Raw genomic sequence first — 17,748 nt, 5'->3', positions numbered from 1 at the left:
ACCCGTCGCTCAGCCATTGTTCATTTATTCCCTCAAAAACTAATACATGCATTTCCTCAGCCTTTAATTCACCCACCACCTCAGCCCTTAATTCACTTATTCCTTCAGCCATTACTTGAACTATTCCCTCAGCCATTAATTCAGCCATCCTCTCAGCCTTTGATACACCAATTCCATCAGCCTTTAATACACACATTCCCACACCCATTAATTCACCCATTCTCTCAGCTATTAATTCAGCCAATCCCTCAGCCATTACTTCACACATTCCCTCAGCAATAATTCACCCATTCCTTCAGCTATTAATTCACCCATTCCCTCTGCTGTTGATAAACCTCAGCCACTGACATACCTATTCCTTCATGCCATTATTCACCATTCCCTTGTCCCTAATAATGATTCCCTCAGCCAGTAATTCACCCATTCCCTCAGCCCTAATATTGACTCCCTCAGCTATTCAGCCATTTCCTCAGCCATTAATATATCCACTCCCTCAGCCATTAATATACCCATTCTCTCAGCCATTAACTCACCCATTCCCTCGGCCCTCAAGCAAGCTTTCCGCTACCTATTAATTCATCCGTTCTCTCAGCCGTTACTTCACTCACACTCTCAGCCACAAATACACGATTTCCGTAAATCATTAATTCACCTATTCCCTCTGCCATATTTCACTCATTCTATCCACCGTTTGTCTTTCCACTCATTCTCTAAGGCACTAATGCACCCAGTCCCTCAGGCATTAATTCACCTATTCCCCAGCCGTTAGTTCACCCATTCCATCAGCTACATTCACCCATTTCCTAAGACATTAATTCACCCATTCCCTCAGCCACTAATATACCCATTTCCTAGCCCACTAATACATCCATTCTCTCAGTCGTTAATTCAGTACTCCCTCAGCCTTTAATTAACCTATACCCTCAGGTGTTAATTCAACCATTCCCTCAGGCATTAATTCACCTATTCCCTCAGCTATTAGTTCAGCCATTTCATCAACCACATTCACCCATTTCCTAAGACATTGGTTCACCCATTCCATTAGACTCAAATACATCCATTCACTCAGCTATTAACTCACCCTTTCCCTCCGCTATTCCCTCATCCATTAATACACCTATTCTTCAATCCATTAATATACCCATTCCCTCATGCCACTAGATCACCCATTCCCTCATCCACTAATACAGCCATTCCCTCCACATTAATTCACCCATTCCCTCAGCTGTTATGACTCATTCCGTCAGCCACTAATTCATCCATTCTGTCCACCATTAAGTCAGCCATTTTATCACCCATTATTTCACCCATTCTTTCAGCCACTAATACATCTCTTCCGGCAGCTATTCATTCATCCATCCCCTCATCCATTAGTTTACTGATTACCGTAGGAATTAGTTCACCCATTCCCTCAGGCAATAATTCACCCATTAACTCAACTATTAATTCACCTTATCCCTCAGCCCTTAATACACCCATTCCCTGAGCCATTGATACACCTATTCCTTCATCTATAATATACCCATTGTCTCATGCCATTAATACAACCATTCCCTCAACCACTAATACACCCATTTTCTAGGCCACTAATGCACCCATTCTTTCAACCATTAATTCACCCATTCCATCAGCCATTAATACACCAATTGTTTTATTCCTATACACCCATTCACTCAGCAGTTAGTTCACCCATATCCCCGCCATTAATTCAGCCAGTCCCTCAGCCATTATTTCATCCATTCTCAAAGCCTTTGATACACCAATTCCCTCAACCATTAATACACACATTCCCCCATCCACTAATTCACTCATTCACACCTCCATTAATTCACCCATTCCCTCAGCCATTTATTCAGTTTTCTCTCAGCCATTAAGTCAGCCAATCCTTCACCCACTAAATCTCCCATTCCTCACCATTAATTCACCCATTCTCTCCAACATTAAGCCGGCCATATTCTCATCCAGTTTCACCCATTCTTGCAGCCACTAATACACCTCCTGCAGCCATTCATTCATTCATTCCCTCAGCCATTAATTCACTAGTTAACTTAGGAATTAGTTCACTTACTACCTCAGCCATTAGTTTATCCATTCTCTCAGCTATTAGTTTACCCATCCCCTCAACCATTAATTCACCTATTCCCTGAGCCTTTAATACACCCATTCCCTGAGCCATTAATACATCTATCCCCTTATCTATAATATACCCATTCCTTCATGCCATTAACACACCCATTCCTTCAGCCATTAATTCATCTATTCCCTCAGCCATTAATACACTCACTTCCTCTTGGCATTAATTAATGCATACCCTCAGGCCTAACACAAACTTTCCTTCAGCTATTAATTCATCCATCTACTCAGCCACTAACCCACCATTCCCGTAAGTCATTAATTCACCCATTTTTTTCTGCCACAAGTTCAGTCATTCTCTAAGCCACTAATGAACCTAGTTCCTCCAAGCATTAATTCACCTATTACATCAGCCATTAGTTCACCCATTCCATAAGCTACATTCGCCCATTTCTTAAGAAATTAGTTCATCCATTCCCTCAAACAGTAATACACCCATTATTCAGGCGAATAATGCACCCATTCTCTCACCCATTAATTCAGCCAATCCCTGAGACATTCTCTCGGCCATTAATTAAACTATTTCTTCAGCCATTCCCCCATTCTCTCAGCCACAAATACACCCACATCTTCGGCCATTAATGCACCCATTTTCTCAGGTATTAATTTACCCGCTGTGTCAGTCATTAATACAGCCAATGCCTCAGCCATTATTTCAGCCATTCCCATAGCCTCGATACAGCAATTCCCTTAACCATTAATACACACTCCTCCATCCATTAATTCACCCATACCCGTCTGTTAATTCACCCATCCCTAGCCATTAATTCATCCATTTCCTCAGCCATTAATTTACCCATTCCCTCTACCATTAATTCACCCATTCTTTCCACCTTAGTTCACCCATACTGTAATCCACTAATCCACCCAGTCCTTCAGGCATTAATTCACACATTCCCTCTGCCATTAGTTCACTCATTCCCTCAACCACTAATACACCCATTTACTAGGCCTTCAATGCACCCATTCTCTCGGCCATTAATTCAGCCATTCCCTTAGCCATTAATACACACATTTCTCCATTTCATTTTTTTATTTTATTGTTTAAAAATTTTTTTTTGATGATGACCATTTTTAAGGTCTTTTTAAGTTGCTCCAATATTGCTTCTGTTTTATGTTTTGGTTTTTGGCCACGAGGCATGTGGGATCTTAGCTCCCCGACCAGGTTTCAAACCCGCACCCCCTGCATTGGAAGGCGAAGTCTTAAACACTGGACTGTCAGGCAAGTCCCTCTCCATTTCACTTAAATCATACACTCCGGCACCCATTCCCTCAGCCACTCATACACCCATAACCTAGGTCACTAATGCACCCATTCCTCCAGCCATTACTTCAGCTAGTCCCTCAGCCATTAATACAGCCATTCTCTCAGCCATTAATTCACCCATCTCTAAGTCATTAACTCACCTATTCCCTCAGCCACTAATATACTCATTCCTTTAGTCATTACTTCACACATTCCCTCAGCCATAATTCACCTATTCCGGCAACCATTAACACACCGATTCCCTAATGCCTAATACACCCATTCTTTTGGCAATTAGTCCACCCATGCCCTCATGCCATTAATACACCCGTTCCCTGTCTCATTTATAAACCCATTTGCTCAACCATTAGTTCACTGTTACCTCAATCATTAGTTCACAGGTCCCTGAGCCATTAGTTTATCCATTGCCTCATCCCTTAATATACCCATTCCTTCAGGCACTCAATCACACTTTCCTTTAGCCACTAATCCTCAGCCATTATTTAAGCCATTCCCTCAGCCTTTGATACACCAGTTCCCTCAGGCACTAATACATACATTCCCACATCCATTAGTTCACCCATTTCCTCAGCCATTAATTGAGACAATCCCTGAGACATTAATTCAGGCATTCTCTCCACCATTAATTCAGCCAATCCCTCAGCCATTAATTCACCCATAACCTGAGTCGTTAACTCACTTATTCCTTCAGCCATGAATACACTCATTCCCTCAGTCATTACTTTACACATTCACTCAGCCATTAATTCACCTCTTCCCTCTGCCATTAATACACCAATTCCCTCATGCCTAAAAAACCCATTCTCTTAGCCATTAGTTCATCCATTCCCTCATGCCATTATGGAGCCACTGCCTTGACCATTATGTAACCCATTCCCTAAGCCATTAATTCATCTATTTCCTCATGCCATTCATTTACCCATTCCCTGAGCCATAATACACAGATTCCTGCAGCCTTTAATTCACCCATTCCGTCTCCATTAATTCACCACTCCCCTCAGCCATTAGCTCATCCATTCCTGAACTCATTAATATACCCAATGCCTCAACCAATAATATACCCATTCCGGGCTTCCCTGGTGGCGCAGTGGTTAAGAATCCACCTGCCAATGCAGGGGACACAGGTTGGAGCCCTGGTCCGGGAAGATCCCACATGCCGCGGAGCAACTTAGCCCGTGCGCCACAACCACTGAGCCTGTGCTCTAGAGCCTGTATGCCACAACTACTGAAGCCCATGTGCCTAGAGCCCATGCTCCACAACAAGAGAAGCCACCGCAATGAGAAGCCCGTGCACCGCAACAAAGAGTATCTCCCGCTCACCTCAACTAGAGAAAGCCTGCGTGCAGCAACGAAGACCCAACGCAGCCAAAACTAAATAAATTAAATAAATTTAAATATATATATATATATATATATATATATATATACCCATTCCATCATGCCATTAAAACACCTATTCCCTCAGCCTGTAGTTTACTCATTCCCTTAGCCCGGTAATCAACCATTCCCTCATGCCATTAATTCACCCTTTCCCTCAGCTCTAATCCAAAGATTCCCTCAGCCATTAATTCACCCATTCCCTCAGCCATTAATACACCCATTCCATCCTGCCATTTAAACACCTATTCTCTCCACCTTTAGTTCACCCCTTCCCTCAGCCTTCAATTCACCCATTCCCTCAGCCCTAATATAGATTCCCTCAGCCATTAATTCAGCCTTTCCCTAAGCCATTAACTCACCCATGCCTTCATGCCATTAATTCACCCATTCCTTCATGCCATTAATACACCCATTCCCTAAGCCATTAATTCACCCATTCCCTCTCCATTAATTCACCACTCTTCTCAGCCGTTATTTCATCCATTCCCTCAGCCATTAATACACCTTTCCCTCATGATACTGATACACCCATCCCTCGGCCATTGTTCATTTATTTCCTCAAAAACGAATACATGCATTCACGTAGCCATAAATTCAACCATTGCCTCAGCTATTAATTTATCTATTCCCACAGGCATTAATATAGCCATTTCCTTATGCCATCATCCACCCATTCCCTTGCCATTAACTCACCGATTACTTCAGCCATTAATTTACATATACCCTCAGCCAAAGTTCACCCAATCCCTAAGCCATTAATTCACCTATTCCTTCCACCATTAATACACCGATTCCCTCAGTCTAATACACCCATTCCCTTAGTCATTAGGTCACTCATTCCCTCATGACATTTACCCCTTCCTTCAGCTCTTATACACACATTCCCTCAGCCCTTAATTCATCCATTGCCTCTCCATTAATTCACCACTCCTCTCAGCCACTAATTCATCCATTCCATCACCCATTAATATACCCGTGCTTCATGCCATTAATACACTCATTCTCCCAGCCATTAATTCATCTATTTCCTCAGCATTAATACAACCATTGTTTCCTGCCATTAATTTACCCATTCCCTCAACCATTAATACACCCTTTCCTTCAGTCGTTATTACTCATTCCCTTAGCCACTAATACACCCATTCCATAGCCACTAATTCACTCATTCCCTTGGCCATTAATTCACCCATTTCCTCATGCCACTGATACATCCATTCCCTCATGACATTGATACACCCGTCGCTCAGCCATTGTTCATTTATTCCCTCAAAAACTAATACATGCATTTCCTCAGCCTTTAATTCACCCACCACCTCAGCCCTTAATTCACTTATTCCTTCAGCCATTACTTGAACTATTCCCTCAGCCATTAATTCAGCCATCCTCTCAGCCTTTGATACACCAATTCCATCAGCCTTTAATACACACATTCCCACACCCATTAATTCACCCATTCTCTCAGCTATTAATTCAGCCAATCCCTCAGCCATTACTTCACACATTCCCTCAGCAATAATTCACCCATTCCTTCAGCTATTAATTCACCCATTCCCTCTGCTGTTGATAAACCTCAGCCACTGACATACCTATTCCTTCATGCCATTATTCACCATTCCCTTGTCCCTAATAATGATTCCCTCAGCCAGTAATTCACCCATTCCCTCAGCCCTAATATTGACTCCCTCAGCTATTCAGCCATTTCCTCAGCCATTAATATATCCACTCCCTCAGCCATTAATATACCCATTCTCTCAGCCATTAACTCACCCATTCCCTCGGCCCTCAAGCAAGCTTTCCGCTACCTATTAATTCATCCGTTCTCTCAGCCGTTACTTCACTCACACTCTCAGCCACAAATACACGATTTCCGTAAATCATTAATTCACCTATTCCCTCTGCCATATTTCACTCATTCTATCCACCGTTTGTCTTTCCACTCATTCTCTAAGGCACTAATGCACCCAGTCCCTCAGGCATTAATTCACCTATTCCCCAGCCGTTAGTTCACCCATTCCATCAGCTACATTCACCCATTTCCTAAGACATTAATTCACCCATTCCCTCAGCCACTAATATACCCATTTCCTAGCCCACTAATACATCCATTCTCTCAGTCGTTAATTCAGTACTCCCTCAGCCTTTAATTAACCTATACCCTCAGGTGTTAATTCAACCATTCCCTCAGGCATTAATTCACCTATTCCCTCAGCTATTAGTTCAGCCATTTCATCAACCACATTCACCCATTTCCTAAGACATTGGTTCACCCATTCCATTAGACTCAAATACATCCATTCACTCAGCTATTAACTCACCCTTTCCCTCCGCTATTCCCTCATCCATTAATACACCTATTCTTCAATCCATTAATATACCCATTCCCTCATGCCACTAGATCACCCATTCCCTCATCCACTAATACAGCCATTCCCTCCACATTAATTCACCCATTCCCTCAGCTGTTATGACTCATTCCGTCAGCCACTAATTCATCCATTCTGTCCACCATTAAGTCAGCCATTTTATCACCCATTATTTCACCCATTCTTTCAGCCACTAATACATCTCTTCCGGCAGCTATTCATTCATCCATCCCCTCATCCATTAGTTTACTGATTACCGTAGGAATTAGTTCACCCATTCCCTCAGGCAATAATTCACCCATTAACTCAACTATTAATTCACCTTATCCCTCAGCCCTTAATACACCCATTCCCTGAGCCATTGATACACCTATTCCTTCATCTATAATATACCCATTGTCTCATGCCATTAATACAACCATTCCCTCAACCACTAATACACCCATTTTCTAGGCCACTAATGCACCCATTCTTTCAACCATTAATTCACCCATTCCATCAGCCATTAATACACCAATTGTTTTATTCCTATACACCCATTCACTCAGCAGTTAGTTCACCCATATCCCCGCCATTAATTCAGCCAGTCCCTCAGCCATTATTTCATCCATTCTCAAAGCCTTTGATACACCAATTCCCTCAACCATTAATACACACATTCCCCCATCCACTAATTCACTCATTCACACCTCCATTAATTCACCCATTCCCTCAGCCATTTATTCAGTTTTCTCTCAGCCATTAAGTCAGCCAATCCTTCACCCACTAAATCTCCCATTCCTCACCATTAATTCACCCATTCTCTCCAACATTAAGCCGGCCATATTCTCATCCAGTTTCACCCATTCTTGCAGCCACTAATACACCTCCTGCAGCCATTCATTCATTCATTCCCTCAGCCATTAATTCACTAGTTAACTTAGGAATTAGTTCACTTACTACCTCAGCCATTAGTTTATCCATTCTCTCAGCTATTAGTTTACCCATCCCCTCAACCATTAATTCACCTATTCCCTGAGCCTTTAATACACCCATTCCCTGAGCCATTAATACATCTATCCCCTTATCTATAATATACCCATTCCTTCATGCCATTAACACACCCATTCCTTCAGCCATTAATTCATCTATTCCCTCAGCCATTAATACACTCACTTCCTCTTGGCATTAATTAATGCATACCCTCAGGCCTAACACAAACTTTCCTTCAGCTATTAATTCATCCATCTACTCAGCCACTAACCCACCATTCCCGTAAGTCATTAATTCACCCATTTTTTTCTGCCACAAGTTCAGTCATTCTCTAAGCCACTAATGAACCTAGTTCCTCCAAGCATTAATTCACCTATTACATCAGCCATTAGTTCACCCATTCCATAAGCTACATTCGCCCATTTCTTAAGAAATTAGTTCATCCATTCCCTCAAACAGTAATACACCCATTATTCAGGCGAATAATGCACCCATTCTCTCACCCATTAATTCAGCCAATCCCTGAGACATTCTCTCGGCCATTAATTAAACTATTTCTTCAGCCATTCCCCCATTCTCTCAGCCACAAATACACCCACATCTTCGGCCATTAATGCACCCATTTTCTCAGGTATTAATTTACCCGCTGTGTCAGTCATTAATACAGCCAATGCCTCAGCCATTATTTCAGCCATTCCCATAGCCTCGATACAGCAATTCCCTTAACCATTAATACACACTCCTCCATCCATTAATTCACCCATACCCGTCTGTTAATTCACCCATCCCTAGCCATTAATTCATCCATTTCCTCAGCCATTAATTTACCCATTCCCTCTACCATTAATTCACCCATTCTTTCCACCTTAGTTCACCCATACTGTAATCCACTAATCCACCCAGTCCTTCAGGCATTAATTCACACATTCCCTCTGCCATTAGTTCACTCATTCCCTCAACCACTAATACACCCATTTACTAGGCCTTCAATGCACCCATTCTCTCGGCCATTAATTCAGCCATTCCCTTAGCCATTAATACACACATTTCTCCATTTCATTTTTTTATTTTATTGTTTAAAAATTTTTTTTTGATGATGACCATTTTTAAGGTCTTTTTAAGTTGCTCCAATATTGCTTCTGTTTTATGTTTTGGTTTTTGGCCACGAGGCATGTGGGATCTTAGCTCCCCGACCAGGTTTCAAACCCGCACCCCCTGCATTGGAAGGCGAAGTCTTAAACACTGGACTGTCAGGCAAGTCCCTCTCCATTTCACTTAAATCATACACTCCGGCACCCATTCCCTCAGCCACTCATACACCCATAACCTAGGTCACTAATGCACCCATTCCTCCAGCCATTACTTCAGCTAGTCCCTCAGCCATTAATACAGCCATTCTCTCAGCCATTAATTCACCCATCTCTAAGTCATTAACTCACCTATTCCCTCAGCCACTAATATACTCATTCCTTTAGTCATTACTTCACACATTCCCTCAGCCATAATTCACCTATTCCGGCAACCATTAACACACCGATTCCCTAATGCCTAATACACCCATTCTTTTGGCAATTAGTCCACCCATGCCCTCATGCCATTAATACACCCGTTCCCTGTCTCATTTATAAACCCATTTGCTCAACCATTAGTTCACTGTTACCTCAATCATTAGTTCACAGGTCCCTGAGCCATTAGTTTATCCATTGCCTCATCCCTTAATATACCCATTCCTTCAGGCACTCAATCACACTTTCCTTTAGCCACTAATCCTCAGCCATTATTTAAGCCATTCCCTCAGCCTTTGATACACCAGTTCCCTCAGGCACTAATACATACATTCCCACATCCATTAGTTCACCCATTTCCTCAGCCATTAATTGAGACAATCCCTGAGACATTAATTCAGGCATTCTCTCCACCATTAATTCAGCCAATCCCTCAGCCATTAATTCACCCATAACCTGAGTCGTTAACTCACTTATTCCTTCAGCCATGAATACACTCATTCCCTCAGTCATTACTTTACACATTCACTCAGCCATTAATTCACCTCTTCCCTCTGCCATTAATACACCAATTCCCTCATGCCTAAAAAACCCATTCTCTTAGCCATTAGTTCATCCATTCCCTCATGCCATTATGGAGCCACTGCCTTGACCATTATGTAACCCATTCCCTAAGCCATTAATTCATCTATTTCCTCATGCCATTCATTTACCCATTCCCTGAGCCATAATACACAGATTCCTGCAGCCTTTAATTCACCCATTCCGTCTCCATTAATTCACCACTCCCCTCAGCCATTAGCTCATCCATTCCTGAACTCATTAATATACCCAATGCCTCAACCAATAATATACCCATTCCGGGCTTCCCTGGTGGCGCAGTGGTTAAGAATCCACCTGCCAATGCAGGGGACACAGGTTGGAGCCCTGGTCCGGGAAGATCCCACATGCCGCGGAGCAACTTAGCCCGTGCGCCACAACCACTGAGCCTGTGCTCTAGAGCCTGTATGCCACAACTACTGAAGCCCATGTGCCTAGAGCCCATGCTCCACAACAAGAGAAGCCACCGCAATGAGAAGCCCGTGCACCGCAACAAAGAGTATCTCCCGCTCACCTCAACTAGAGAAAGCCTGCGTGCAGCAACGAAGACCCAACGCAGCCAAAACTAAATAAATTAAATAAATTTAAATATATATATATATATATATATATATATATATACCCATTCCATCATGCCATTAAAACACCTATTCCCTCAGCCTGTAGTTTACTCATTCCCTTAGCCCGGTAATCAACCATTCCCTCATGCCATTAATTCACCCTTTCCCTCAGCTCTAATCCAAAGATTCCCTCAGCCATTAATTCACCCATTCCCTCAGCCATTAATACACCCATTCCATCCTGCCATTTAAACACCTATTCTCTCCACCTTTAGTTCACCCCTTCCCTCAGCCTTCAATTCACCCATTCCCTCAGCCCTAATATAGATTCCCTCAGCCATTAATTCAGCCTTTCCCTAAGCCATTAACTCACCCATGCCTTCATGCCATTAATTCACCCATTCCTTCATGCCATTAATACACCCATTCCCTAAGCCATTAATTCACCCATTCCCTCTCCATTAATTCACCACTCTTCTCAGCCGTTATTTCATCCATTCCCTCAGCCATTAATACACCTTTCCCTCATGATACTGATACACCCATCCCTCGGCCATTGTTCATTTATTTCCTCAAAAACGAATACATGCATTCACGTAGCCATAAATTCAACCATTGCCTCAGCTATTAATTTATCTATTCCCACAGGCATTAATATAGCCATTTCCTTATGCCATCATCCACCCATTCCCTTGCCATTAACTCACCGATTACTTCAGCCATTAATTTACATATACCCTCAGCCAAAGTTCACCCAATCCCTAAGCCATTAATTCACTTATTCCTTCCACCATTAATACACCGATTCCCTCAGTCTAATACACCCATTCCCTTAGTCATTAGGTCACTCATTCCCTCATGACATTTACCCCTTCCTTCAGCTCTTATACACACATTCCCTCAGCCCTTAATTCATCCATTGCCTCTCCATTAATTCACCACTCCTCTCAGCCACTAATTCATCCATTCCATCACCCATTAATATACCCGTGCTTCATGCCATTAATACACTCATTCTCCCAGCCATTAATTCATCTATTTCCTCAGCATTAATACAACCATTGTTTCCTGCCATTAATTTACCCATTCCCTCAACCATTAATACACCCTTTCCTTCAGTCGTTATTACTCATTCCCTTAGCCACTAATACACCCATTCCATAGCCACTAATTCACTCATTCCCTTGGCCATTAATTCACCCATTTCCTCATGCCACTGATACATCCATTCCCTCATGACATTGATACACCCGTCGCTCAGCCATTGTTCATTTATTCCCTCAAAAACTAATACATGCATTTCCTCAGCCTTTAATTCACCCACCACCTCAGCCCTTAATTCACTTATTCCTTCAGCCATTACTTGAACTATTCCCTCAGCCATTAATTCAGCCATCCTCTCAGCCTTTGATACACCAATTCCATCAGCCTTTAATACACACATTCCCACACCCATTAATTCACCCATTCTCTCAGCTATTAATTCAGCCAATCCCTCAGCCATTACTTCACACATTCCCTCAGCAATAATTCACCCATTCCTTCAGCTATTAATTCACCCATTCCCTCTGCTGTTGATAAACCTCAGCCACTGACATACCTATTCCTTCATGCCATTATTCACCATTCCCTTGTCCCTAATAATGATTCCCTCAGCCAGTAATTCACCCATTCCCTCAGCCCTAATATTGACTCCCTCAGCTATTCAGCCATTTCCTCAGCCATTAATATATCCACTCCCTCAGCCATTAATATACCCATTCTCTCAGCCATTAACTCACCCATTCCCTCGGCCCTCAAGCAAGCTTTCCGCTACCTATTAATTCATCCGTTCTCTCAGCCGTTACTTCACTCACGCTCTCAGCCACAAATACACGATTTCCGTAAATCATTAATTCACCTATTCCCTCTGCCATATTTCACTCATTCTATCCACCGTTTGTCTTTCCACTCATTCTCTAAGGCACTAATGCACCCAGTCCCTCAGGCATTAATTCACCTATTCCCCAGCCGTTAGTTCACCCATTCCATCAGCTACATTCACCCATTTCCTAAGACATTAATTCACCCATTCCCTCAGCCACTAATATACCCATTTCCTAGCCCACTAATACATCCATTCTCTCAGTCGTTAATTCAGTACTCCCTCAGCCTTTAATTAACCTATACCCTCAGGTGTTAATTCAACCATTCCCTCAGGCATTAATTCACCTATTCCCTCAGCTATTAGTTCAGCCATTTCATCAACCACATTCACCCATTTCCTAAGACATTGGTTCACCCATTCCATTAGACTCAAATACATCCATTCACTCAGCTATTAACTCACCCTTTCCCTCCGCTATTCCCTCATCCATTAATACACCTATTCTTCAATCCATTAATATACCCATTCCCTCATGCCACTAGATCACCCATTCCCTCATCCACTAATACAGCCATTCCCTCCACATTAATTCACCCATTCCCTCAGCTGTTATGACTCATTCCGTCAGCCACTAATTCATCCATTCTGTCCACCATTAAGTCAGCCATTTTATCACCCATTATTTCACCCATTCTTTCAGCCACTAATACATCTCTTCCGGCAGCTATTCATTCATCCATCCCCTCATCCATTAGTTTACTGATTACCGTAGGAATTAGTTCACCCATTCCCTCAGGCAATAATTCACCCATTAACTCAACTATTAATTCACCTTATCCCTCAGCCCTTAATACACCCATTCCCTGAGCCATTGATACACCTATTCCTTCATCTATAATATACCCATTGTCTCATGCCATTAATACAACCATTCCCTCAACCACTAATACACCCATTTTCTAGGCCACTAATGCACCCATTCTTTCAACCATTAATTCACCCATTCCATCAGCCATTAATACACCAATTGTTTTATTCCTATACACCCATTCACTCAGCAGTTAGTTCACCCATATCCCCGCCATTAATTCAGCCAGTCCCTCAGCCATTATTTCATCCATTCTCAAAGCCTTTGATACACCAATTCCCTCAACCATTATTCCCCCATCCACTAATTCACTCATTCACACCTCCATTAATTCACCCATTCCCTCAGCCATTTATTCAGTTTTCTCTCAGCCATTAAGTCAGCCAATCCTTCACCCACTAAATCTCCCATTCCTCACCATTAATTCACCCATTCTCTCCAACATTAAGCCGGCCATATTCTCATCCAGTTTCACCCATTCTTGCAGCCACTAATACACCTCCTGCAGCCATTCATTCATTCATTCCCTCAGCCATTAATTCACTAGTTAACTTAGGAATTAGTTCACTTACTACCTCAGCCATTAGTTTATCCATTCTCTCAGCTATTAGTTTACCCATCCCCTCAACCATTAATTCACCTATTCCCTGAGCCTTTAATACACCCATTCCCTGAGCCATTAATACATCTATCCCCTTATCTATAATATACCCATTCCTTCATGCCATTAACACACCCATTCCTTCAGCCATTAATTCATCTATTCCCTCAGCCATTAATACACTCACTTCCTCTTGGCATTAATTAATGCATACCCTCAGGCCTAACACAAACTTTCCTTCAGCTATTAATTCATCCATCTACTCAGCCACTAACCCACCATTCCCGTAAGTCATTAATTCACCCATTTTTTTCTGCCACAAGTTCAGTCATTCTCTAAGCCACTAATGAACCTAGTTCCTCCAAGCATTAATTCACCTATTACATCAGCCATTAGTTCACCCATTCCATAAGCTACATTCGCCCATTTCTTAAGAAATTAGTTCATCCATTCCCTCAAACAGTAATACACCCATTATTCAGGCGAATAATGCACCCATTCTCTCACCCATTAATTCAGCCAATCCCTGAGACATTCTCTCGGCCATTAATTAAACTATTTCTTCAGCCATTCCCCCATTCTCTCAGCCACAAATACACCCACATCTTCGGCCATTAATGCACCCATTTTCTCAGGTATTAATTTACCCGCTGTGTCAGTCATTAATACAGCCAATGCCTCAGCCATTATTTCAGCCATTCCCATAGCCTCGATACAGCAATTCCCTTAACCATTAATACACACTCCTCCATCCATTAATTCACCCATACCCGTCTGTTAATTCACCCATCCCTAGCCATTAATTCATCCATTTCCTCAGCCATTAATTTACCCATTCCCTCTACCATTAATTCACCCATTCTTTCCACCTTAGTTCACCCATACTGTAATCCACTAATCCACCCAGTCCTTCAGGCATTAATTCACACATTCCCTCTGCCATTAGTTCACTCATTCCCTCAACCACTAATACACCCATTTACTAGGCCTTCAATGCACCCATTCTCTCGGCCATTAATTCAGCCATTCCCTTAGCCATTAATACACACATTTCTCCATTTCATTTTTTTATTTTATTGTTTAAAAATTTTTTTTTGATGATGACCATTTTTAAGGTCTTTTTAAGTTGCTCCAATATTGCTTCTGTTTTATGTTTTGGTTTTTGGCCACGAGGCATGTGGGATCTTAGCTCCCCGACCAGGTTTCAAACCCGCACCCCCTGCATTGGAAGGCGAAGTCTTAAACACTGGACTGTCAGGCAAGTCCCTCTCCATTTCACTTAAATCATACACTCCGGCACCCATTCCCTCAGCCACTCATACACCCATAACCTAGGTCACTAATGCACCCATTCCTCCAGCCATTACTTCAGCTAGTCCCTCAGCCATTAATACAGCCATTCTCTCAGCCATTAATTCACCCATCTCTAAGTCATTAACTCACCTATTCCCTCAGCCACTAATATACTCATTCCTTTAGTCATTACTTCACACATTCCCTCAGCCATAATTCACCTATTCCGGCAACCATTAACACACCGATTCCCTAATGCCTAATACACCCATTCTTTTGGCAATTAGTCCACCCATGCCCTCATGCCATTAATACACCCGTTCCCTGTCTCATTTATAAACCCATTTGCTCAACCATTAGTTCACTGTTACCTCAATCATTAGTTCACAGGTCCCTGAGCCATTAGTTTATCCATTGCCTCATCCCTTAATATACCCATTCCTTCAGGCACTCAATCACACTTTCCTTTAGCCACTAATCCTCAGCCATTATTTAAGCCATTCCCTCAGCCTTTGATACACCAGTTCCCTCAGGCACTAATACATACATTCCCACATCCATTAATTCACCCATTTCCTCAGCCATTAATTGAGACAATCCCTGAGACATTAATTCAGGCATTCTCTCCACCATTAATTCAGCCAATCCCTCAGCCATTAATTCACCCATACCCTGAGTCGTTAACTCACTTATTCCTTCAGCCATGAATACACTCATTCCCTCAGTCATTACTTTACACATTCACTCAGCCATTAATTCACCTCTTCCCTCTGCCATTAATACACCAATTCCCTCATGCCTAAAAAACCCATTCTCTTAGCCATTAGTTCATCCATTCCCTCATGCCATTATGGAGCCACTGCCTTGACCATTATGTAACCCATTCCCTAAGCCATTAATTCATCTATTTCCTCATGCCATTCATTTACCCATTCCCTGAGCCATAATACACAGATTCCTGCAGCCTTTAATTCACCCATTCCGTCTCCATTAATTCACCACTCCCCTCAGCCATTAGCTCATCCATTCCTGAACTCATTAATATACCCAATGCCTCAACCAATAATATACCCATTCCGGGCTTCCCTGGTGGCGCAGTGGTTAAGAATCCACCTGCCAATGCAGGGGACACAGGTTGGAGCCCTGGTCCGGGAAGATCCCACATGCCGCGGAGGAACTTAGCCCGTGCGCCACAACTACTGAGCCTGTGCTCTAGAGCCTGTATGCCACAACTACTGAAGCCCATGTGCCTAGAGCCCATGCTCCACAACAAGAGAAGCCACCGCAATGAGAAGCCCGCGCACCGCAACAAAGAGTATCTCCCGCTCACCTCAACTAGAGAAAGCCTGCGTGCAGCAACGAAGACCCAACGCAGCCAAAAATAAATAAATTAAATAAATTAAAAAAAAATATATATATATATATACCCATTCCATCATGCCATTAAAACACCTATTCCCTCAGCCTGTAGTTTACTCATTCCCTTAGCCCGGTAATCAACCATTCCCTCATGCCATTAATTCACCCTTTCCCTCAGCTCTAATCCAAAGATTCCCTCAGCCATTAATTCACCCATTCCCTCAGCCATTAATACACCCATTCCATCCTGCCATTTAAACACCTATTCTCTCCACCTTTAGTTCACCCCTTCCCTCAGCCTTCAATTCACCCGTTCCCTCAGCCCTAATATAGATTCCCTCAGCCATTAATTCAGCCTTTCCCTAAGCCATTAACTCACCCATGCCTTCATGCCATTAATTCACCCATTCCTTCATGCCATTAATACACCCATTCCCTAAGCCATTAATTCACCCATTCCCTCTCCATTAATACACCACTCTGCTCAGCCATTATTTCATCCATTCCTTCAGCCATTAATACACCCATTGTCTCAGCCATTAATACACCCGTTGCCTCCTGCCATTAATTTACCCATTCCCTCAACCATTAATGCACCCATTTTATCTACCATTAGTTCAACCATTTCCTGATGCCATTAATACACCCTTTCCATCAGCCTAATTCATGTACTCTCTCAGCCACTAATATACACATTCCCTCAGCCACTCATACACCTATTCCTCCATCCATTAATACAGCTATTCCCTGTGCCATTAATTCACCCATTACCTCAGCCATTAATTCACCCATTCTCTCAGCCATTAATTCAGCCATTCCCTCATGCCCTTACTCCACCCTTTCCCTCAGCCATTATATCATCCATTCCTTTTGCCACTAATACACCCATTCTTTCATGCCATTAATACACCTATTTCCTCAGCCATTAGTTCAAACATTCCATCAGTCATTAATTCACCCATTCCTCCCGCATTAACACA

At 42.5% G+C, this 17,748-nt stretch overlaps 1 protein-coding gene across 8 annotated transcripts in view; it reads right to left on the bottom strand.

Moving 5' to 3' along the window:
• GRIP2 (glutamate receptor interacting protein 2) overlaps positions 1 to 17,748 on the bottom strand; it is a 156,764-nt gene that overhangs the window by 60,277 nt on the left and 78,739 nt on the right. The gene's annotated exons all lie outside the window — the stretch shown is intronic.

The sequence above is a fragment of the Pseudorca crassidens genome, chromosome 10 (assembly GCF_039906515.1).
Source record: "Pseudorca crassidens isolate mPseCra1 chromosome 10, mPseCra1.hap1, whole genome shotgun sequence".
In the NCBI taxonomy this organism is placed as follows: domain Eukaryota; kingdom Metazoa; phylum Chordata; class Mammalia; order Artiodactyla; family Delphinidae; genus Pseudorca; species Pseudorca crassidens.
Note: the sequence above shows the minus strand (reverse complement) of the source record. Positions and strands in the feature narration are given on the sequence as shown.